The sequence below is a fragment of the Myotis nattereri genome, assembly GCF_964212035.1.
Source record: "Myotis nattereri genome assembly, chromosome: 3".
Lineage (NCBI taxonomy): Eukaryota > Metazoa > Chordata > Mammalia > Chiroptera > Vespertilionidae > Myotis > Myotis nattereri.
In genome coordinates this window covers 158741703-158767018 of record NC_138077.1, presented here as the reverse complement: position 1 = coordinate 158767018, position 25316 = coordinate 158741703, and the positions used below count along the sequence as shown (strand labels likewise).

Genomic DNA, 25316 nt, shown 5'->3' with positions numbered 1-25316 from the left:
ATGAGTGAAATCATCATTCAGAGTGGCAAAGAAGTGGAAACAGCCAAAGTGTCCTTCCATGGATGATTGGATAAAGATATGATATACACTGAGTAGCCAGATTATTATGACCGGCCAGAGTATTATGACCACACCATCAGTACTTCATTGACACTTCCAAAAATACTGAATATTAAAAACTTCTTAAGCAAATTCTCTCAAGGTTTTATTATTGTTATTATTATTATTATTATTATTATTTGCATAACTAATTCACTTCATTGTATTGTTGGGGTGATCATAATAATCTGGCTGGTCATAATAATCTGGCCACTCAGTGTATATGTACAATGAGATACTACTCAGCCACAAAAAAAAGATGAAATACTGTCATTTGTGACAACCCTTAGCTGTGTATAACATAACTAGAGGCCCAGTGCATGAATTTGTGCATGGGTGGGGTCCAGCCAGTCTGCCCTGATTGGGGCTGATTGGCGGGGGGGAGGAGATCAGGGGTGGGGCCTGCCAGGGGAAGGGGCCATGGGCAGTTGGCTGTATGGCCCTGCCCATGATCAGGGTGGGGGTGTGACCAGGGGCAGGGCCAGCTGGGGGGAGGGGCCATGGGAGGTTGGCTGGCCAGTCCTGCTACCTGGTCCAACTCCTGATTGAACTCCTGGTCAAGGGGACAACTTGCATATTAGCCTTTTATTATATAGGATTTGCCAGAAAATATATAGGTTCATAATTCCTTTGTGAAGTCAGAAAGTATATTTATATTATCTATATATATATAAAAGCCTAATATGCAAACTGTTCCCTGGGAGTTGAACCAGGAGACAAGGAGTTTTATTGCTCACTCTGACATGTGCTGACCACCAGGGGGTGGTGCGGAATGACGGGAGACCCTGGCTGGTGGCTGGCAGCCGGGGAAGGGAGGCCCTGGCTGGCTGCCGGAAGGCCCTGATTGGAACTGATTGCTGGCCAGGCCTAGGTACCCTACCCATGCATGAATTTCTTGCACTGGGCCTCTAGTCTGTCAAATAAATGAAATAGAAAATAAGTGATTATGGAGGTGAAAGAGAATATTTTTTGGTCCATAAAATCCTATTGTGGGTTGAATTTTACCTCCCAAAAAGATATGTTTAAAACCTAATCCATTGTCTGTGAATGTAACTTTATTTGAAAATAGGATCTTTGCTGAAGCAATCAAGTTAAGGTGTGGTCAGACTGGATTACCTGGGCCCCAATCCAATGACTGGTGTCCTTATACTTATGGGAAATTTGGACAAGGAGACACAGAGGAGAAGGCAATGCACAGACAGACGCAAGGATAGCTGGCAACCAGTAGAAGCTGGTAAGAGACAAGGAAAGATTCTTCCAAAGACCCTTCAGAGGAAGAATGGCTTTTCAAACACTTTGATTTCAGACTTCTAGCCTCCAGAACTGTGAGGAAATACATTCATGTTGTTTTGTGCTCGTTTGCTAGGAGAGCCCTGGAAAATTAATAGATCCAAATTGGCCAATGTAGTACAGGTAAGTAAGTATTGGTTAGAGAGAGAGAAGGAAGGTCACTAAAGAAAGACAGGATGTTGGGCAACTGTGTAAGCATAGGTAGACTGAGCGATTTCTGAAAGTATAATTGAGGTCAGAGAAAGAAATCATAGGCAGTTAGGTATAAAAACAAGTCAAGCTTAAAAACATCTTAGATTTTTATTTTCCATTTTAGCAAAACAAAGTTTAATTTCTTTTTAAAGAATAAATCAGATAACCTTTAATTCATACACAGGCTATTGTACACATATAGTGATAATTATGAGTTGAATTCTTTTCAAACATTTTATAAATATTAATTTACACTCTAGGAAGTAGGTACCATTATTATCCTCTCATAGGGATGAGGAAAATAAGGCATAGAGAGGAAAAGTAATTTGCCAACATCACATAGCCACTTCATTGCAGAACCAGGAGTTTTATTTCCAAAGCCTGTTCTCTTAACTGTTGAATCCTGCTGTCTAACTAAGCATCATTTTTAAAAGCCAAAATATATCATAGAACATATCTAATGAATTATAGATCTATTTTGAGAGAAGGAAAGATATTGAGGTAATAACTTCAGAAGGAAAATGAAAACTTTATTTACATTCTAATTTTAACTTAAATTTTATTCCCACTTATTTATTTTCAAGCACTAAGGATCTAAGTACATAAGTTAACATTTGACAGACAACTGCAGGTGAAGTCCTCTCTTTTTCCATAAATGACTACTATGAAACAGGTCAGATAAAATTTGCAAATGCTAGCATTTCAAGATATTCAACCTATTATTTAATATTAATTTTTATCATTTTTATTATATTAGTTACAATAGGTCAGCTCCTTTAAATATACAAAACCATGTAATGACTCAGGACAATAAAAGATTATTTAATGCTATAGTCAGAAACCAGGTTTCGTGTTTAGGTTTATGGTGTGGCTTCTCCCACCGTTCAGGGGCCCAGGCTTCTTTCATTTAAAGGCTCCACCACCCATAGGGCTTCCCAGCTGTCTGTTTTTATCCAGGTGGGGAGTTGAATAGAGCATAATAGAGTATGGGCTTTGACCATAAATAGTACCCATCATTTTCATTTATATTCTATTCACCATAATTCATTCAAATGGCCACACCTAACTATAAGGGAGGCTGATGGTTATAGGCCAGCTCGGTGCCCAAGAAGAGGAAAGAAGAAATGTTGCACAGCCCGGAAGTCTCTGAGATACTTATTTTTTCACAAGTATAATGATACTTGTATAATGAAACCAGATATTCGTAGGAATACCAGAAAGAATTTCCAAATATAAGAAAATGTATTTGATTAACCACAAACTTACATAAATTAATTGGTTGGATCACAAAAGGAAGATAATATTATACTTTTGATGTTGTAATTTTCTTAATCAATAAATATAATCTGAATTAGGCAAATCCATTGCATTAATAACATTTACTCTTCCCCTGGCCAACCATTTATTTTGTATAGTTATGATATTTTGGTATTGTGTCTTTAATGGGTAACAAAAGAACCATGACTTTGTCTTTGTTTTCTAGAACCTGAGCATCTTGACAGGCAAATGAAGATATAGGCAAGATGAAGCAGAAAGTGTGGGTGTGGGGAAAGAAAATGGCAAGGGTAAATAGTGGGCTCCTTCATTTTATTGGGGTGAGGAAAGAGGTCAGAGAAGATTATTGGGTATTGAAAGATGAGGCTTTCCTGCATTACATTTTTATATTAGTTTGTTTAGATATCATTTACATATTATGAAACAGTTTAGAGATGTCATGAACAGAAAAAAAATAATGTAAGTGATGTATGTTCACCTCCTACCTGACTATAGGGTAATTTCATGACTTGTAGCTTCTAGGGAACCCCCTTCAAGAGATGACTGACATGGTTGTCTGATTGACATGATTAATAGCATTCACTGAAGTCTCCCAATGGATCAGGCACCATGCTAAGCACTTCATATACATGATCTGACTTGCATTTTTAATCCTTATATAAACCCTGTTAGACATGCATTATCCTCATTTTATAAATAAGAAAACTGTAATGTAAAATGTTGGATTACTTTGCTTTAAGAAACACAACTAATAAGGGGCAAAGTTTGATTCAAGCTTAAGTATTTTGAATGTCAAAGTGGTCTTATTTTTCTTACATACAATATTATTAAAAAAGGTTTATAGTAGTAACCACTATCATTTATTCAATGTTTATTATGTGCTATTCATTGTAATCAGAAGATTACTGTAAAATGGAAAATACATTGTGCCTACTTCAGGTTGTCAAGAGGATGAAAGGAGCTGATGTGCAGACCATGCCTAGACTGGTGCCTCACCTGTAGTAAGTGCTATATACAGGTGTGCTAATCTTATTTAAAATATTTTTATTGCTATATAATCAGCTTTTATCATACCCTATTTAAAATTCTTAACAGCTACCTGATTTTTAGCATGAAATGTAAGGTCCTTCATAAGTAAACGTGCCTTATCTCTTTTTTTTATGTAGAAATGAGCTTCCAAAGTCTGGGAACCAGTTTACATCACTCATCCGTGTCCGTGTGTGTGTGTGTGTGTGTGTGTGTGTGTGTTAATAAAGATATTTGTGAAGAATTTATAATGTAAGATCTCAAAATGCTAAGGGTTTCCATTAGTATGGATAGGATATTTCTTTATGAAATATAAGAAAAGATCAAACTAGTTTCTCCATAATCCATTTTTAAAAATTCCAATAATTGAATGCTCCTAAGCTACTTATTGTAATTCTTTGAAAGAAGGCTGAAAGAAGAGAAATAAAATAAAAATCATTTATAATGCTCATCTTTTTAGACACCTCCATTTTAAACAGTACCATTGTAATAACATTTCTGTAAGAATTATTCCATGCTATTAAAAATTATCCAACATCAATGAAATAATGGTATTTCATTTTATGTTGTGTAAAAAAATACAATTTACTTCACAAAAGCTCTCTGGAAACAAACTTTTAAATACTTGAGACCTGTCCTTGACTCTTTAGTATTCCATGAGGTCCAAAGATCAACAAATATAAAAATTTTCATTACTGTGAGGATTTATTCAACTCAGATCCATCTGATGGCAAAACTGGTAAGAATCCCTTCCTAGTCTGAGGAATGGCTCACAAATTGAACACAACCATATAAATCAAGTTAAAGAAACATAAAACAAAGGAACCAAGCATCACCTAGAAAGTTTTTGCTCTGAGCATACACCCAAATCTCTACGCTAGGCATGCCACCATTTCAATTGCTTAGAAAAACCAGGTGAAATGAAAAACTAGTCAACCATCTTTATACCTTACCATAGGCATCTCTCTGATATTTTCTATCAGATTGGAAAGTTCTAATCTCCAGCATGCGGCCTGATTTATTTTGGGGTGAATAGAAAGAACAGAGCAAGAGAAGAATTTTGAGCGCCCCCTGGAGGCCAACTACTTGGAGACACATTATGAACAAAGGGGCTCTCAGAAACTTGTGCAGGCCAGGTAGGTATAATCTAACATTTGACTCCCACAGATAGCAGACAATAGAAGGCTGATATGGTTTGTGTTACTGGGAAGTTCACCCCATATATAAAGGATTTACACTTTTAAAAATGTAAAAAGCATATTTAAAACACTTTGCTCAGATTTAGCATTTGGCCAGGCATTTGTCACCCCTAAGATAAAATATATGGCGGTTGGAGGAATTGAGTAAAATTGCTGAAAAAATAATAATAAAGTAAGATAAATTATAAACAACCTTATATAAAATGCTGAAGTGTTAATAATTTATTAGTGTGGCTGTATTTAATTATTAACTTATCTATTCTGTATATAGAGATATATTGTGCATATATACTCAGAAAGCAAACATATATGTCTGTGTATTCATATAAAAATTAGACTGATTTATTAAAGTTAGCTGAGAATGGGTCACAAATTGAACACAACCATTTAAATCAAGTTAAAGAAACATATTTCACATACATTGGTCTTGATTCAATCATTCAGTTACTCAAATATTTATGGAGTTTCCCAGTCCCCAGATGTGACTATGTCTATACAGGGAAATATATAAAAATTAATCAAAAAGTCAGGATTGGTGCCCTGCTGTCAGAGCTCACATTTTAAAGCAAGTTAACACAGGACCATATAATTGAGGTCTTATTAAAATAAAAAGTTTCAATTTTTATCACAAAATTTGCTTGCCTTCATGGCATACTGGGAAAAGTTTATATTAACTTTAAAAGGAATTGTACTCTCAGATCAGTTATTGGTAATATAGAGAATAATGAAGATGAATCCCTTGTGGTCTAGAGGTGTAAAAATGATATGCAAAAATACAGTGAAAAAGGACTCACTAGGTTTGTGGTATTGGTCAGAGTCCAAGAAAAGGAGGCACTTTATATCACCTAGTTGTGTTTCTAAAAATAAATTAACATGCCAGTATGTTATTTGTACTCCAACTCATTTCAAAAAGTCTTGAGTAACATATTAATAGGCCAAATAAAAAAGATTGAAAATGTTTTTTAGGTTTTTCATTTGTTTGTTTCTCTACGGTGTGGGTTTGAGCACTTGACCTCCTAGCTTCCTTATCAAGAACTTGGAAATAAAAATATTTTCTTGTCTATTACCCAATCTTCTGTCCAATATATACAATATGGATGAATTCCCTAATAGTCGAGCTCAAATCTTGTTCCATAAAATACCATTTATCGGAAAGTAACCTCTTTTTTTCCCCCAAGGTCCTAGAGATAGGTAAGAAATTATCTTGTAAAGTAATATATAAATTTGAATTATTTAAATTGCCTTATACTTTCCAGTGTCCAGCTTCACAATAATTAATTGTCAAGGAGAAAGTTTCTTTGGTTGGGGGTAGTATAGGAAAATAGAAACCTGCTTCTTTTGTGCTATTATTTCCATTGTTACAATCAATTTGCCAGTTATGATACCAAATCTTTATATCACTACGTTTAATCTGTCTTGTGGGATTATAAAATAAATGTTTAGATAAGAATGTCACTTGAAAAATTCACTGATACACTGAAAATGAAGTTAAATTTTAAAACTTATCAAAAACATTTACTAAGAAATATTTGACATTCTTTTAGCAAAAATTATTCCTGGCTTATGTCTAATACACTGCATTAAGCACAGCAAGAGCAAAGGCATGCACACAGTCTGTGACGTAAAGGATCCAGGGCTACTGGAGAAGATGGGCAAAACCCAAATTGTTAGAATGTATTATGTGTAACAAATAAAAGAGGTATCTAGTGGAACAGTAGGAACTCAGGAAAGAGAATGGTTTCCTCAACAAGTTTTCAGGATGAGGGGGTGAAGGTGATTTATAGGGAAGGTTTAGAGAGGAGGAAATGTCTGAGCCAGGCATTGACGTATAAGAAGAATTTAGACAAAGAAAAGGGTTCCCAATAATCCATTCAGACAAAAGAAAATGTTTACTGAAATGTCTGTAAGCCTGCAAAGGCAGCATATTTTCAAGAGCTCTATTGTTGAACACTGGGTATGAGGGCAGAGGTTGCTGGTTAAGAATCTGAGCTGGTAGGCATGATCTAAAGTGGGAAAACACTTGCTAAGAGTTTAGGAATATATTCATTGGGTAAAGCATGGCCATCATCAGATTGTATGTAGTGAAGAAATCAGATGGAATCTGAATTTCAAAACAGTTTTAGAAATATAAGGAAAACTAGCTAAGATCCAGGTAGACCTGGTAGAACACTGCAAGCCACGAAGAACCAACCATTTCAGAAGCACCTAGTTTTTAAAAAGTTAATAATCTGGGAGAGAAAGAAAGTGGGTAAGATTAAAATAGATGAGGCATAAATTGAAAATTGTGTCACCTGCATAATAGCTACATGTAGATCTTCATATTATTATTTTTACTTCTGTGTATTTGAAATTTTTCATAATAAAGTAAATTTTAAAAATCAGAGGGGCCCTGATTGGTTTGGCTCAGTGGATAGAGCATCAGCCTGCGACTGAAAGGTCCCAGGTTCGATTCCGGCCAAGGGCATGTACCTTGGTTGCGGGCACATCCCTTGTAGGAGGTGTGCAAGAGGCAGCTGATCGATGTTTCTCTCTCATCAATGTTTCTAACTCTCTATCCCTCTCTCTTCCTCTCTGTGAAAAATCAATAACATATATTTTAAAAAAAATCAGAGGGGATTGGGGACTAATCGGATAGGAGTTACTTGGAGAGAGAGGGGAAACAAGGATGACTCCCAATTCTGACCTGGAAGGATTTGGTGAGTAAATTGATTCACTTACTGAGACAAGGAGGAGAGGAGGAGCTTTTCTCTGAGCTGAGAGAGTGAGTTCACTTTTGGGCATGGAAAGATTGAGGTGCCTGTAGGACATTTAGATGGAACTTTCATCAGTTGGAGGGTCAACCTTATGCCATGAATTGTTTAATCACAAGGTGGAGCTCAAGACTCCCTTGCAGAGAAGCATCTGAATCAAGAGTCTGGCATTTACTAGGCTCCAGTGCAAGGAAGTCTGCTGTCCTTGCACTTATTTCTGGAAAACCTTTCTCTCCAGACTCCACCTGCTTTGATCTCAGCAGTGAAAATGAACTTTGCTGTGACCATTATTGCATCCCTGTTTTTCTTTTCTCTTCTTGTTTTTTTTTGTTTGTTTTTTTGTTTTGTTTTGTTTTATTTTTTTAACATTTATAAAAATTCTTTTTTTTAATTAAATCTATATTGTTCAGATTATTACATTTGTTCCTCTTTCCCCCCCCCCATAACTCCCCTCCTCCCAGTTCCTGCCCCACCCTCCGCCCTCACTCCCCACCCACTGTCCTCATCCATAGATGCACGATTTTTGTCCAGTCTCTTCCCGCATCTCCCACACCCCCTTCCCCCCCCAAGAATAGTCAGTCCATTCCCTTTCTATGTCCCTGATTCTATTATAATCACCAGTTCATTCTGTTCACCAGATTATTTGTTCACTTGATTCTTAGATTCACTTGTTGATAGATGCATGTTTGTTGTTCATAATTTGTATCTTTACCTTTTTCTTCCTCTTCCTCTTCTTACAGGATACCTTTCAGCATTTCATATAATACTGGTTTGGTGGTGATGAACTCCTTTAGCTTTTCCTTATCTGTGAAGCTCTTTATCTGACCTTCAGTTCTGAATGATAGCTTTGCTGGATAAAGTAATCTTGGTTGTAGGTTCTTGCTATTCATCACTTTGAATATTTCTTGCCACTCCCTTCTGGCCTGCAAAGTTTCTGTTGAGAAATCAGCTGACAGTCGTATGGGTATTCCCTTGTAGGTAACTGAGTTTCTTTCTCTTGCTGCTTTTAGGATTTTCTCTTTGTCTTTTGCTCTTGGCATTTTAATGATGATGTGTCTTGGTGTGGTCCTCTTTGGATTCCTTTTGTTTGGGGTTCTCTGTGCTTCCTGGACCTGTAAGTCTATTTCTTTCACCAGGTGAAGGAAGTTTTCTGTCATTATTTCTTCAAATAGGTTTTCAATATCTTGCTCTCTCTCATCTTCTGGCACCCCTATAAGTCTGATGTTGGTACGCTTGAAGCTGTCCCAGAGGCTCCTTACACTATCTTCGTATTTTCAGATTCTTTTTTCATTTTGCTTTTCCAGTTGGGTGTTTTTTGCTTCTTCGCATTTCAAATCTTTGACTTGATTCTTGCGCTCCTCTGGTCTGTTGTTGGGGGTCTGTATAGTATTCTTTATTTCAGTCAGTGTATGCTTAATTTCTAGCTGGTTCTTTATCATAACATCGAGGGTCTCATTAGATTTCTTGTAGATCTCATTAAGTTTATTGGCAGCTTCTAGACAGTTCTTGAGAGACCTTAAAAGTGTGGTTCTGAACTCTATATCTTCCATTGACAATTTTGTCCTGTTTCTTTGTCTCCGCATTTTTTTTTATGCTTTCTTGGTGCACCCTCTAGTGGTCTTTGCGCGCAGTCTTTTTGTAGTTAAGCCTTGATTTTTGTAGTTAATTGCGGAGGGGGGGGGGGGGGGATTTGACCTCCAGGCCAATGTTTTGTTTTGTTTTGTTTTGTTACTTGGGTTTGCCTATTCCTACCAACTGAGTGACAATGTCCAGAATTTAGGATGTGAATAGAGAAAAGGGGCCAACAAAGTCCCTTAATACATTTTTGTTTTCAGTGTTGGCTAGAAAAAATCCTTGAAGTTCCACATGGTTCAGTCCAGCTTACCAAAAAACCCACAGAGGGGGTAAAGATAATAAAACATGCATATGCCAGAAATATCCTCTCTCAATACAAGGGTGGACAAAAGTAGGTTTATAAAGAACTCTCTGGCAAAGTGTGCTTGAGTATAGCCAGTAGATGGCAAGAATGTGTAAAGACTGAAGGCTGGCAATTTGAGCACTTTAAGATTCTAAATGCTCAAGTTAAAGCTATTGTAATAAACATAACCTGCATGTTTTTTCCCCCTATGAACAACTGTAAGCTTCCTTTGCCAACCCCTGTCTAGTATTTTTGGGCATCTTGAACCTACAGTTGGTTATTCATTTAGTTATGGTGGGCTTGTTTTAAAAACTAGATCAGCATAATTTACATCTCTTAATCATAAAAAGAGAGAAAGCATTTTTCAAGTGTTCTGCTAGATTGCTCATTTTCTTTTATTTGCTATGATAACAAAATGATTGATGTCTCCATTTTACTTAAGAGGAAACCAATTCTCAGATGGCTTAAATCACGCCAGTTTAGAGAGAGAATCTGTTGGGCATGGTTTTTATACTTAAGACTGCCTGACTCCAAAGACCAAGTTATATCTTTGCATTGTAGGGTGAGGTGTACTTTATCAGAAAGTGTGCTTTGAAGAAAACACAAGTTGTGGGCATCTAATTATCCAATTTCAAGGGTGATATGAAGTAATAAATTCGAATGTGACTGGTTTAGTAAGACACTGATATGCTAAAATCTAAATAAGATTTTACTTGTACTCCATTTTCAATCTACTGACCACAGATGGGGAAAGTAAGTTAAAAAGAAAAAAAAATACTCTCCTCTCTTTTCTTAGCACTTAAAATAGTATTGGTGAAGCTCAAATTAATTGTAACAACTTGAAAGCAAGGAGCTTTAACAGCAGCATCACTCTTCCACACATTTTCCCTCTGGACATGATTCCAGTATTGCTCCGTAAATTTGAACACTGCAATGACTATAACCAATATGTGATTCCTTGTGAAATAGGCCCTCTTTGTCAAATATGTCCAAGGGGAGCAGGCAGAAGATCCCCTCTCACTTCCCACCCCCTCTCCCCACTTCTCCCCAAGGCAGCTTGCTGGGATCCTTTGTTTTCAGTAGACTATCAATTCTCTTCTTATACCCAGCACTCTAATAAACTTAGAAAAATCATCGTTATGAGCCTCCTCTCTTACGGACTTTCTATGATTTGGATTTTTTCTCGGAAATATCAAGGTAAACAATTTCCTTAATTTTCAAGGAAATATCAAGGAAAATAGGGAAGGAGGTAGGAAAGTAACAGAGTTATTGTTTCCACACTGGAACTGTCATTACTGTCCTCTACATGAGACAAAGAAGGGGACCAAAGGAAAGACATAGCATTATATCTCTCTTCCCCTCTGGGAATTTCTTCTGCACCTGAATCTTTAAGTGCAGACTAGTCTGTGAGTATGACGCACACATAACCCATCCCTCCACATCCACATAGTCTCATATGCAATGTTATTAAGAAGACAAATATAAAAATAAATACAATATTGAGAAAATACTTCCCATTTTTCCATTCTTGATTATAAAACATAAAGTATAAATTCCTCTTTCCCATAGGCATACAATGAGTAGGCCTACCTTAGTAAAGAAAAAGGTTAGACACATCAAATACAAATGTCAGAATAGTCCTGGTAAAGAAAGCAGAATTGATTACACAAGAATAAAATGTTTATGTTAGCTATTTATTATTTTTAAAACTTTACTTAGTGGAAATGAGTTTTTTAAACTGTTTGAAGCACCAAGTACCATTTCAATATGTTTAGAGAAAAAGGTTGTCTTTGACTAGGGATCAGATTTTGCAAAGGATTTATCAGCCTGGGGGGAGGGCAGAGAAAACATGTATAAAAATATCTCTGTTGCTGTTTTGACATTTGTCTTCTGAGGGAAAGACAGCATTAAAAAAAATGGTCACATCTTATTTTACCATCTTTTTTAGTCTTCTTTTTGTCTGAACTATTAAAACACACATTTTAGAGCAAAAAAGCAAAATCAAACATAAGTAGAGTAGGCAAATAGAAGGAAAAGAAACCATCTCATATCTCTAGTCACTAGAAACCACTTTTCTTGTTCATTGGACACAGAAGGTAGAAGAAAAATTCTCATACATTCAATTCAAATTATGAGTCAATGATTCTGAAATTTTTTCATTCCATTATATCTATAATGGTAATGGTACAGATATGAATAATATTTATAGTCTTTGTGGTACTTTAAGTGATGGTTAAGAAATAGTTTTTTAAAAAGTAGCTTTATTGATTTTGTTTCTAATTATTAAAGTAATACACATTGAAGGGGAGAATAAAATCAGTGAGTGAGAGAAAAACCTTATAAGCTCTCATTTGCAAAAATAGTTGCCAGTTTACAAAGGAAAAATTATTAGAATAGTATCTGATTCTCCCTAACAGGACTGAGAGACAGTGCAGTAGCATGTATAAATCATTAGGATAAAATGCCTGTAATCCAATAATTCTCTAATCAGAGTAAAAAATATAACTCTCATCAGAGTTAAAAACACTTGTAGAAATACATGGATAGAAATATCTCTATTGCTGTTTTTGGATTTACTTATTTTCCGAGGAAAAAGCAGTACTGAAAAAAAAAAAATGGTCCCATCTTTTATTACTACTAGGGGCCCAATGCACGAAGATTCATGCACAGGGGTGGGGGAGGGGTGGCAGGGGCTCAGCCCGACCTGCACCCTCTGCAATCTGGGAGCTCTCAGGGGAGCCTTCTCCAATCTGGGAGTTTCTGTCTTTGCAATCATATGAGCGAATTGTCTGAGACCCTCAACCCAGTTTGGTTTGTTGCTCACAGAATAATAGAGGCATTCTTTTTTCTTTGCTTCATTGGTGGAGATTTCCTGGAAGTTTTCGGATATCTTCCCTTTAATTTTTCCTAGACACTTTGATTTTACTTATATCTCTCATCTTTGCTTTCCCTCCATCCCCCACCGCAACAGTAACTTGCTCCAGGCTCACTTTGCTCTAGTGTCTAGGAGATCTGTCTGCCAACAGAACTACGATTCCCAGCATTCCTGGTGTTCCCTGTGCTCTGGGCTTCTGCTTCCGGTCCTAGGGCTGCCATCAGAACTACTATTCCCAGAATTCCTGGTGCTCCCCACGCTGGGAGCAATGAAGGGAGCCACAGCCCCCTAAGCCTCCAGCTCTCCTGCTCTGTTCTCCACCTGGTGCCTGTGTGTGCAAATTAACCCGCCATCTTTGTTGGGTTAATTTGCATATTCACGCCTGATTGGCTGATGAGCGTAGTGAAGGGATGGTCATTTTACATGTTTCTCTTTTATTATATAGGATCTTTTTTGGTCAGAGAGTATAGCTCGACTCAGAGAGTAGGTCACCCATGCACTCTATGCAAAGATAATATGCAAGATAATGTTCTATTTAAATAACAAGAAATTTAGGAGAAAGACCTCAACATGGAAAAATTAGATAAAGATATAACTGTGGTAGACCATAAACCCTGCAATATATAAATTCAAATGGATGATGAATGTATGTTATAAATGTGTAATATAAGAGATAATTAGGATTCTCACAAAATATCAACTGAAACCAACTAATAAGTAGTCTGGACATAGTAAGGTTAATAAGGTTCATATTTCTTTGGTCAGGGTGAGAACAGAGTAAAGTAGTCAAGTAAAGCATGCTGCTAAAAGGAAGTGTCATTATCTAATTTAAAGTACAAAAGTATGAATTTATTTATGAATAACAGAAATAAGAAATGGACTGAAAATTCACAATTGAATTTTCATAAAAAACAAGGAAAAGCGGCATAAAAAGTAAACTGACAAAGTCAAAACTAAGAGAAAAATAAAATTATAAAATAGCTAATATGAAATAAATTTGGTGGAATAAAAATATCAATCAAATGTACAGACTGTTACACTAAAAGGAAAAGACCCATATTTCCCCATCATAAGACACCACCTGTTAGATTAAATTATAGATGAAATTCAGCTATATTTTGTAGTTATATGGGTACATACCTAAGCTTTCAGTAAGTGTAATTGGATATAGTTGGATTTTTTTTGAAAATTTTGTATTACATTGATGACATGTGAAAATTTATGGCATCTTAAAATTAAGGAAATAAGATCACATTAATACTTAAATGAGGCTGGCAGTCAGTATAAGTATATACAGGGTGAGACAGAAGTAGGTTACAGTTGTTTGTATAAAATGGAATATAAAAATAAATTACTAATCTCTCTATATAAAAGGTTAAACGAGCATCCAACCACCTGACCAGTAGCTATGATGCACACACTGACCACCAGGGGGCAGATGTTCAATGCAGGAGCTGTTGAGTGACAGCAACTTTGCAGAGTGCCCTCTTGCATTCTAGAACCCCTCAGGGGATGTAGGAATGCCAGTTTTGGCCTGATCCCCATAGGCCAAGCCGAGGGACCCCTCCTGCCCGAGGGACCCCGTTCACTCCGCAGACACCCTCGAGCCCCAGCGCTGCCCCAGGTGCGGCCAGCTGGGGAGGGACCTTGGGAGGTTGGCTTCAAGGTATGCCTGGCCTGTCTCACCCCGTCCTGCCTGCCAGCCACCTTTTAATTAATTTTCTTTCAATGTGCATGAATCTGTGCACCAGGCCTCTAGTAACATAATAAACTGTTTTGTGTCATCACAACTGTAAACCTACTTTTGCTCCACCCTGTACTTTGATATCAAATGGGCCATAAGGCAGAAAATGCAAAGACATAAATATCTTCCTTAACATCTTACTCCAATCCTGCCTCAACTCTGACCCTTGGTTATTTCTTCCAGTGCAAGTATCAGAACAGTGTCTAGCCTAGTGGGAAACCCGGTATGATGACCCCTATTTAAAAAAATAGCAATTAACAGAAGTAATGGAATTCAACTTATATTTCCTTTGATCTTACCGGTCAGGACTCATTTTATGTTACACTAACATTTTAATTTCCTGTCACTGTGTAAAATGGACATATTCTTTTACCCGGGATCTCCCTTCCACGTACCAATTCAAAGGTTCAGAGATCTGGCAAAAATTATGTACAAGACTATAAAGTAATATAATATTAAGAATAAGCAAGAGCCTAAATACCCAATATATTTTTTAAAAATTATCTGATAATGTACAGCCATTCAAAATACATTTTGAAGAATATTGGCTAACCTTAGAAAATGCCCATAGTTTAATAATAAATGAAACATCCTGAACATGCAGAGTTAAATTCCACCTTCCATTGCTTACAAATTGGTTGAAATATCTCTGAAATCTTCTACAAAAGATGCTCACTTAGAGGCATACCTTTTTTCATAGATAAAACCTATTGTTAGAATAATATTGGATTAAAAGTAACTATGCATTTACAAAATTGCACCCTAAGTTTAAAAATGATGTATTAATCAAATACTAAGAAAACAAAACCATTTTTGACAATATTATAATCAAGAATCGAATTCAGTTATAAAGTAAAAAATATTACTTTTTCCATATTGATGAAGTATGCACTTTGCCTCTTTCTGTCCCTTGCTAATCTCCCTTTTCAACAAAGAGCCAGCCTCAGCTTCAGCAGGCATCGATATCGTTAGAGGCATATCTTCATATGAACTATGTCTGCGAAATAAAAATGTGGCTTTTCTAAAAAAGCATATGCTTGCAGCTTGATTTTTAAAATCTATGACATTTTGCTAAAGCTATTCAGATGTGTTCTGAACTGTATCTGTAGCCACGGCCATTTATAATTGCATATATTTTACTAGAGGCCCAGTGCACGAGTACGTGCACCAGTGGGGGGTCCCTCAGCCTGGACTGTGGGATCAGGTCGAAACCGGCTCTCTGACATCCCCTGAGGGGTCCTGGATTGTGAAAGCCTAGGGACTCCACTGGTTCACGTCAGGGCCAGGGAGGCACGTGGGAGGTTTGCCAGTTGGAGAGGGACCATGGGAGGGCTCCAGGGCATGTCCAGCCTGTCTCACTCAGTCCCAATCGGCTGGACCCCAGCAGCAAGCTAACCTACCAGTTGGAGCATCTGCCCCCTGGTGGTCAGTGCACATCATAGTGAGCGGTTGAGCAGCCTAAGCATATCATTAGCATATTATACTTTGATTGATTAAAGGCCGACAGGACTACCGAACACTTCGCATATTAGGCTTTTATTATATAGGATGTGGTAAATAATAGCTGTGTTTTAAATTACCACACAGATACCATAATAAATATTTAAAGCATGTTTTGGGTAGCCATAGGCCTTTGGATTTCACCATAACTTTGACAATGAACATGATTCCTTGCTTTTGAAACCATAGTTACAGCCCTGACACCCTTACTGAGTGACCTAACATTATCTTATATCTACAGCCAACTGTGATTGCCTTGAGAAGTTAGTAAATTTGAGATATTGTCTTAACATTACCACTTTGTGTATTTCCTAGAATAAATTTTTGAAAACTTTTTAAAACAGTCAAGTATAGTAAAAAAGCCATTTTACACACCCACATGTGGACATATTAATAAATAAATTGAAACTTAAGAAAACACCTTCTGTCATGTACCATGCTCTGATATTGTTTATTCTATCATATTTCAGTGTGTTTTAAAATGCTGTCCCTGATCTACTACATTGACTGAGCGGCCTCCTAATGGGTCATGAACTATAGCTTGAACAAGCATAGTTGGCTCAAGCCCCTTAATTCTGTTTAATCTAAGTTCCACATTCCAAGACACCATTTGTTGATGACCTACACTATACCAGAGGCCAACCCGTGTTTTTGTTTTGTTTTGTCTTGTTTTACTAGCAGTTAAAACCTGGAAGCACAGGGACCCGGGCTGCATGTTAGCCTCGATGTCCTTAATATGGGACTATCATATGTATTAGAAATATGTGCCATCTATGGGTGGACACAGCTTTGTGGGCATGGGGGTAAGTGAGCAGAGGGAACCTTTGAACACTGGGGAAAAAACCAAAAACCTTCCTCTATGCACATGCAGTCTCTAATACCTGTGTCATGGTACTAGACCTGGAGACCACAGCAGGAGCAGGGTTTCAGGCTATATTTTAACTGACATTGAATGCATTCATAACATGCCTCAGCAGCTTTTTGAGCTCTTTAGAGATAACATTCACCCTCTGTGTTCACCTGTTATCCCTGCGGACACCTCTATATTATATTCTTCCACCCTTGATCTATCTTCGAATTTTAACTCAATATCTACTGGACATTCCCACTGACTTCTCCCAACATTTCCCTGTATTAAATATTGGAACTTTTTTACCATCTGCTTCAAAGGCAACAGCCATTTTTCTTCCCTCAAGTTCTTTGTATCCACACCATTTATTTCACAAATCCTCCTGCAGACCCATGTTGAAGACATCTTCGATTCCTTGCTCTATAATTTTCCCCATCCAAGTATAAACTTTATCTTGACAATGTCAGAATGACATCTTTGCCTTTATATAGTTCCCATAAAACATATCAGTCTTCAAAAAAATCAGTGAAATTTCACATGTATTTTGATTTATTTATATGTGTATATATCTGTATAGCTATAAATTATTTCTATTTATTGAATGGAAGAATACAGAAATTAAATTTCATGATTTTTTCATCACTCTGATAATAACATCCTTTCAAATATGACAGGTATATCACTATATGCAAAATAAAGTACAATAATTGTGATGCCATATTTAAAATTCTGGCTACATAAAATTAATTAACACACTTTAATTAATTAAAAAAAGGAGCCAATGTACTTAAGAAAAATGGCCATGGAAGCTTACCTTTTCTTAAGAAAATGATATGGAAAACTATGGTGTGCATAAAAGCTTGTTTTTTATATTTTATTATTTTAAAATATTGTTTCCATATTTTATTATTATAAGTTGATGAACTCTACTAATTTGTCCTTTTTAAGTTCTGAGATTCTCAAGGAAAAGGGCTATATATTAGTGATATCTGGCATATATTATATGCATAGTAAGTGCTTGTTCATTGAGTAGACCACAATATTAATTCTTGTTGGCACCAAATCTGAGTATGTCATATACCTTTATGGACAAGCGTCTAAAAACTTGGTATGGGATTTGTAAGAGGTGTGAATAATACTAGTGACCCTACTGCAATGCAGAGGCTATGCTGCCTAATAAAATATTCATACTCTGCATTTCCTTTGCCCACTTTATCCTAAAGCATACCACAAAACTATTACTCTACCATTTATGTCTGGCCAGTCTCAAACCGTCAGTCACTTGAGTGTTTTACATGATTTTTTTTAGTAAAAAAGGTAAAAATAAATTTACACATAATAAAATCCAGGCCTCAAGAGATCATTAAAATACATAAAGAAACAATGTTTTATGGGACATACAATAAATACATTGACATTTCTTCGATTTGTAGAAGAGTTCATTAATTTAAAATTTTTTACTATTCAAAACAAGGTATGAATAATTTATAGCTATTTAAATTGAAAATGATACTAGGTGTATTCAAATATCACACTTCCAGCCCTGAAATAATTGCCTTAAGGGTTAGGTATAAATAACTTTCTTCAATCAGTTTTGTAGCCTTATAGTACTGGTTAGGTACACTGAGCTGTGTGAAGATGATTTAGCTAATAGTACAGACACTGGGAAGAGGCATGATGCCTTATTTTCTGGACCAGTGATCTGACCCAATACGGAATGGTTAAACTGACTATATAACTTGAGGTATGAATACTTAAGAGCAAAGGAAACTGATAAAAACTTTGTCGCACTTCAAAATCAAGGTTCAAGATCAGAGTGATCCTGATAGTGTTGTGTAATGTACATTCTTTATCAGGTTAGTGCTTTTCTAGCTCAGAGTATGCAAGTTAGTGCATTTTTTATATTTAATAATATCCTTTTATGACAAGCCACTTAAGTCTTAAAGGTTTCTCATTTTTATTTCAGACACTATTTCTGATCAATGTACAACGTAGAAAAGGTTTCAGCAATAACCTTAAAGTTAAGTTGTTTACATCCCAGATGTGATACCAAAGTAGGTGAAAAAAGCAAGGACATTCCAGACAGCTTGGATTGGGGCTTCATTCCTACTATCTATTTAAAATGTTTTCATGTTTATTTTTCCCCAGCACTATTGTTAGCAATGTCATTTCAAAATAAAATTCTTCCATTTAAGTTCACCTTTACCCCTAAAATGTTTCATCAATCATAGTAAAACTGCTCTGTCATGGGGTAATTGCAAATTGGCATGCCAAAAAGTGCATCTACATATCCTCCTCCCCCCATCTCCATACTGGGCAAGGGCGGAAGCCAATTTATTAGTTGAGATATTGTTAAACGCATCAAATAAAAATCAGTTTTCTGCTTCTGTGATGTTATCTGTTAGAGTATCAAAGTTGTTTATTTCAAAGGCCTTGTGGAGATGGGTTCGATAATAGTTATACCTAATGCCTTCACTGTGCAGTCTTATTGAACATGGCAACTTCCTGGTTCCTGCTAAATGACTCATACTTAATATCTTGGAAGAAGAAAGATGTGTATGTAATCCAAATAGAATTCTACTTATTGGTGTGTTTAAAAAGTGAGAACATATTAAGTTGAGAAGATAAAACCCAATTCTAGAATTATTTACAACTAGGTTTGTGGAGGTTTTTTTTTGTTTTGTTTTGTTTGTTTGTTTACCTCAGGGAAGTCACTTAGATCTATTTTGTATTTGTGTTTTCTCACCTACAGAGTGGTGACATTAATACTGCACCTTTCCAAATTTCTGTAGAATTGTTTTCTGTAATAAATGAGATAGTGACTTTACATGAACATGAATAAGTAAAACTATGAAGTTATTTTATGTCTAGTATTTTAGTCTTAAAAATAGGAATTTGCCTAACTCATAATATACAAATCTAATGGTTATAATTATCTAGTCCAGAGTTCTGATAAAATGCAAATATATATATTTTAGGAGATTCCTTTTTAATGTAAAAGCTAACATTGTCTAATTTTTAAAAATTTTAATACAATCATGCTTGAAGATGTATTCAGAAATAAAATTTGTTGTTTGAAAGACAAGGACAGTGTTGCCTGTTTGGTTTCACAAATGTAATCTGTTTATTAGCAAATGTTCTCAAATTCTGTGCAATAGTTCTGTTTTCTGATTAATCTCTCAAAAATCATCAGATTTTGCACATAGTTTCATGGTCAATAGATACCTGGGCATGTTTCCCCTGAATGTTTTTTGTGCCCCAGTGCTACTCCATCTGTTGCTTCTGAGTCTCTGGTTTTGCAACAAGCGTGTGGGAAGTCTGGTTGAGGAATGAGATTGCCAGTGGACCTTGCTCCCACCAGGAGTGGGCCTCTCAGCTCTGAACATCAGACTGAATTCACGTGGAAAGCACATATTTCTGTGGTTTTACCGGAAGCCAGACAGGTGATAGCCTTGGGTTGTTACATTAGCATTTTCTCTCAAATATCTCCACTTTACTCCTTTGTTTTCCTTCCAAATTTTGTCTTTTCTTTCCTTATGAGCTAGTTTTAAAGCATTTTAAAAACAAGTTGTTAATTTTATTAACCAATCTCACCCCAATACATATAATAGAAAATAGACTAGAGAACCCAGAAACAGATCCATGTGCAAAAACCTGTGTGAAGTAGTAGTGGTATTAGCAGAAGTATGTGTGTGTGTATTGATGAGTAGTTTGGAGAATAAGTGCTATTTTTCTTTTAGCACCCCCAGAATCTAGTTATAGACTGTGCTAGTAAATAATGTCCTTAACCTAGAATTGATGAGCAAAGTCTAACATAATTAAAATACCTGACAGTCACCCCCATCATGTATTAGTGGTAGAAAATACTAAAAAATATAGGTCGCTAGACCAGAAAAGACATTCATTAAATAAACAAAAAATTAACAAATAACTGATCATTAGGAATTATATCAAAATTATAGTATCATCCCCACAAAAGTTTTCAGCCATTTAAATTCCTATAACCGTTCCATCCTCTGTCCTATATCCTCATTTACCTTGTCTATGTGGAAAAGGTTCAACTTCTCCAGCATCCAAAGTAACAGAACTTCCATTCAGCTCTGAGACCCTAAGTCACCAATCAAATAATCAATTATCTTCCAGTTTAAAAGTACTCATTAGTAGTTGTACTCCTGACTCTAATTTTTGTGTCTGTTATCAGGTCCCATATTTCTGAAGCTTAGAGGACTCTGGGAGACTTCTCTTGCCCCCTGCAAAGGATTAACATAGACCACCTATCTGTAAAACTGGTCCTTTTACCCACACAACTATTTTTGTGTTAAAATGCATTGCCTACCCTATAGCCGGCACTGTAAATGTGAAAGGCACTATCTTTGCCCACAAGAACATGGAAGATGAAAAGCTACAATTTCCAAGTAGAAAATTGCCTGCAATAATCAATGCTTCAATTCCTCTCCCATGTAATTCCTCAGGCCATTGCTGCAAGATATTTCTGTTTTTATTATCATCTTTTTCCTCATAACCTTATTCTTCAACATATATGATATATACTTCCTTTTGCAAAGAATTCCCTGAGAAACATTACTGTATTTTACAAATATGCACAAGAGCAGACTGACATTTATCAAGTACTTTCCAGGTGCTGAAATCTGTAAGTGCTTTACATGTGTTCTTTCAATTGATCCTTACAAAAGTTCCTGTGGGTTGGATTTTATTAGTTCTATTTCATCAGTTAGAAAAGTAGATGCAAAAACATCATCTTTTTTTTTTAATCCTTCTTTTTACAAAGCTGTAAATCTTACAGTTAGGACTAAGAACAAAAGTTAATCTAATATCAAATATCTATTTTTTCCTTTTCTATTCTAACATCTATAACATAGTGTAGTTCAGTATAGCATAATATAGTATAGTAAAGATATTAGAATGACAAATAATGCCAGTGTTCTATATTTTAATATTTTGGAGCGAATACTCATCATTTATCACTAGCAGCAGCAACTTTTTCAAATCAGTTATGAGTTGAATTTAACAAAAACACATCTCCAAATGTGCCTGACTTGAACCCAGAAAACATGACAGTCTTCTCTAGACCTGGCTTAGTTATCTCCATACTATGCTAGACTTCCTAAGAAGGTAAAAACAAACGTTTATGATAACTTGTAAATGGTTACCCTGACCCTCAAATATAAACACTGTTAATAGAGTCATGAGAGTTATAGACCCCAAATATAAATGTCATCATATTCTCTCACTTCTTAAAAAGCCTTTGTTTTCAAAATTAACTTCAAATCCCGTGCATTTAAGTCCATTTCCCATAGCTTGATACTGAAGCCCCTTCACAGTCCAACCCTTAACTGCATCTCTCTTCTCACCTCTCTCTTGCAGCCAATATTTCACATCTATGAAGTATATGAATATTTTCAAAAACCTCATGTCTCTAATTTCTGGAACCATTAAACATACTGCTTCTGACATTTTTCTTAACTTCACTTTAGTAAAAAATACTAATGTTTTAGAACACAGTTCAAATTTCATCTTTTTCCAAGCAGCCTTTCTAATTTCCCATCTGCACGTGCCTGTGAGCCAGTTGGAAGGCATTCCTTTCTCCCATGCGCTGTCTCTTCTCATTGTGGTTATTCACACTGAGTTCCAATCCTTTTTATTTACTACCTAATATTTTCACTTGGTCTTTCTTCTGAAGGCTAGGGACATCATCTTTGTTTCTTTCTAGTGTTTCATACCTTTCATCTAAGAATAGACACAATAAATATTTAGTTAAAGAAATGCTGCTTCTTACAATATAACACGGTCTCTAATAGAAACCAATAAATCAAGTCCATTTGACTGTCTTACTGAAAAATAGTGCTGACTTCTACAATTAAAGGGTTTTACTGAACATTCTTAAAATGAAAAGTTTTACAGCCACTGAGGAGTTATTTATAAAGTCATAAAATTTAGAAGAAATCTTTAGTAATTAGTTTACCATTGAGAGCACTAAACTGTAGCCTAATGGAATTTATGAATAGAAACATGAAGAAACATATTATTTCTTCACAGAATTACAAGGCTGGAAACAAACTAGGAAGGTCACGTAGTTCATCTCTCATGTTTAAATCATCTCAAAGAAACAAGAAGCTATACTATTTGTAAAAAAAACAAAAAACAAACAAAAAAAAACAACCTCTAGAAGAGTAGATATGGCAACTTCTCTTTGCACTCATTCCAATACTTAACACCTTTCACCCTGAAAATTTCTCCCTAAATATAACCTAAATTTCTATGGCTAGCGGTTATACCCATTTCCTCTTATACCATCACTATTTAAGCCTGAGAATAGTACAGTAATCTCCTCCGTGTGAGCAGCTTGTACAGTACAGTCTGTTACGGGAGCCCACAGTATTTCTTTTGTCTCAGGTTGAGTCATTTTCCAAAATTGTATTAATCTTTGTGACACCTCTAGGAATTCTTGCCAAAGGAATCAGCTTCTCTCTACAACAGCTTTTAATTTTCACCCCTGTCCCTCAATAAGCTCTACCTCCAAAAGCAGTCAGATTATCATGTAAATTACAAAGAGGACAGAATAAAAAAAGTTATTGAAAGAAAAACAGATTAGTTAATTAATATGAAATGACTGATATAGTAAGGACTGGTTGAAGAATAAAAGTCATGATTATATCATGTCTATTCCCTTCATGATGTTTCAGATTATTTTCTGTTGACTTACAGTACTATTGATTCAGGCATAAAAGTTAAATTTAACTATGTATTTTCACCCATAAAATGACTACAATAAAAGAACCCACCTCATAAGAATAGCATAATTGAATAAAAAGAGTTATTTTATTGAGTAGGTCCTCAGTAAATATTATTAGTAGTAGTATTTATGATCTTTTACTCTCCTTAAACACATTAACCATATTATAAAATTTCAATTCTCAAAAAAAGATATAAAATGACTAGAAATATGGTTTTAAAGAAATATGAGTCTATTTGATATCCTGGTTTTCCTTAGTTTTATAAAAGTGGCAGCTAAGAATCATTTTCACTTTATGTTCCATAGATATTAAAATTCATTTTCAACTGTCACTTTTTAATCTTGATTTTTAGTCTTCTTTGTAATCTTCCCCACCTGTCTATTTCAATTCCCTTGAGTTCAACTTTTAGGACCTTCTGAGAAACAATATACTTCTTTGAGTGTTACATAATTTTTGTGTTCATATAGTTATATTAAAGATTACTTTTTGACATCCTTAACTTAAGCTTGAGAGCTTTCTAACTTGAAAGTCTCACTTTTATTTCCCATATTTGTAAGTACCTTTGCAAAATATGTGTGGCATTTTTGTTAGAGCCAGACAACCCCCCTTGCTGTAACATTCTCCCATGAATGGTAGGCCCAGAGCTCAAATCAATATGGCCTTACAAGCAAGGCACAAGTGGGGACAGTTGGGATATCAAAGCAAACAAACTGATTATCAACTATGGAAGGTGCTTTAACTATAAATAATAGAAAACCCATTTCAAAGTGACTTAAACCATAAGATAATTAATTATCTCTCAAAAGAAAAAGTACTGCAGTTGAGTAACTACAGGCTTGATTCATTTAGTAGCACAACCATGTCATCAAGGTTATTTCCTCATTTGGTCAAAAATAAAAATTAATGGAGACCTGAAGAAGTTACTTAAAATGTAATATATATATGCAAAGAGATAGGAGGGGTTGTTTAAGAGACATGAAGCCTAGAAAGAGAAAAACATTCAATTAGAATAAACAAAGGAGTCATTATTTTATGAGCTAAAATAAATATTTTATAGAAATAAAGACAAAAATGTTGAAATTTAGGAAAATTCAATTTTTCAAGCAAGAAAATGAAAAGAAATTTAAGCCTGGACACATTATAGTGACATGCATAGATGGTCTTATAAACAGAAGACCTTATAAACATTATTTTGGACATGTTAGGACAAAGCAAGAAGGTGAGTGTCTCCATGCCAGGATGGACCCAATGCTGCTGACACCTGACGTCAGTTTATAGTACTTTGTTAAGAAAGTCCAAGCTAATACACACAGCTATAGAGTCAAGACAGGTAATGACAGGCTTTTTAAACAGTGACTGCTAGAAAATAATATATGATACAATTTCACAGATTTAAGGTAAAATTTATCTGTCAACTTAGATGTAACATTAAATTAAAAAACAAAAAAATACAGCTATCTTCAGATAAATAAACACTGCAAAATTTGCCACCAATGGTGAACCTTAGGGCAAAGAATATTGAACACAGAAGGAAGGAATGGTAAACATTAGGGAACGCTGAGAAAGAGATGAGCAAATAACCAGGTAAATCCAAAACAACCATACTGTATAAGCAGTAACAACAAAAAAATACATTAAAAAATAGTATGTCCAGAAAAAGGTTTTCTAATATAAGAGGAACTGTTAGACCTTTTCAAATATAGAGGACTACAGAGAACACAGTGGTCAGAAATTCTTCTTGATAAAATAGATTCAATAATGAAATTCAGCTAATTAGAGAAGATATTTTTAAACCCCTAAAACATGGAGAGTCAAGAGTGAAAATTACTCAACCAAAGCATTG

At 35.5% G+C, this 25316-nt stretch overlaps 1 protein-coding gene across 1 annotated transcript in view; it reads right to left on the bottom strand.

Annotated features, from left to right (window-relative positions):
- ADGRL4 (adhesion G protein-coupled receptor L4) overlaps positions 1–25316 on the bottom strand; it is a gene marked incomplete at its 5' end in the record, with an annotated part of 101004 nt that overhangs the window by 58709 nt on the left and 16979 nt on the right. The gene's annotated exons all lie outside the window — the stretch shown is intronic.